The sequence below is a fragment of the Pteropus vampyrus genome, unplaced genomic scaffold (genome assembly GCF_000151845.1).
Source record: "Pteropus vampyrus isolate Shadow unplaced genomic scaffold, Pvam_2.0 Scaffold4, whole genome shotgun sequence".
In the NCBI taxonomy this organism is placed as follows: domain Eukaryota; kingdom Metazoa; phylum Chordata; class Mammalia; order Chiroptera; family Pteropodidae; genus Pteropus; species Pteropus vampyrus.
The window spans coordinates 3514487-3515458 of record NW_011888785.1 but is presented as its reverse complement, the minus strand read 5'-3'; positions in this window follow the sequence as shown (position 1 = coordinate 3515458).

Here is a 972-nt window from a genome sequence, read left to right as displayed (position 1 = left end):
AGATTAATTGTATTTTGGTAATCATAATTCAACAGAAATATAAGTCAATAAGATAATATATGTAACATGTCTGCCACATAAATATTTGTTTTGGCTTTTGTTTTTAAAAGAAGAAATACCCTTGTTTCTCCCCCCTTAGGAGTGGTAAATATTCAGAATAATTTTCTATAGTCAGAAGGCTTTGCAAGAAATGTTCTTTCTTAAAAGACAATCATTCTTGTGTTTTCCACATTGGCAAAGATTTACTGGGTTAGGATGTGCTGATCTCTTTTGCCCATGAGGGAAGTTTTAAAACAGAAGGCCCCAGTAAATGGGAGGCTTAAACCTCTTAACGGAAGCTGGCTTTCCCCATGTGAGCTGACTCTCATCACAAAGATACTGTGTTCATGCTGTGTAAGTCAATTTCATGGATTTTTCTGCTCTTGGAATGACCAGGAGCTGTAAACATAACCATGAAGACAATATGTAGGACAATAAAGACATCTACTCCACTGTTTTCTCCTGGCAATGGGAATGTTTATTCACTGCATTTTAGTGCTGTAACTTATCTCTGATTATCTGGATAAGATTTTTTTCCTATTTTTTAAATTGTGGTAAAATACACATCATGTGAAATTTGTCATTTCAACCATTTTTTAAGTGTATAATTCAGTGGCATCAAATATATTCATATTATCGTACAAGCATCACCATTTTGTATCTCTAGAAATTTTTCACCTTCCCAAACTGAAACTCTGTACCCATTAAACAAAAAGTCCCCCTCTGCCATCCTTTTAGCCCCTGGCAACTACTATTCTACTTCCTGTCTCTATGAATTTGACTAGATACTTCATATAAGTGGAATCAGGTAATATTTGTCCTTCTGTGATTAGCATAGTATTCTCAAGCTTCATCCATGTTGTAGCATATGTCAGAATTTCCTTTTTTTTATTTTAAGGCTGAATATTTCATTTTATGTATGTGCCAAGCATA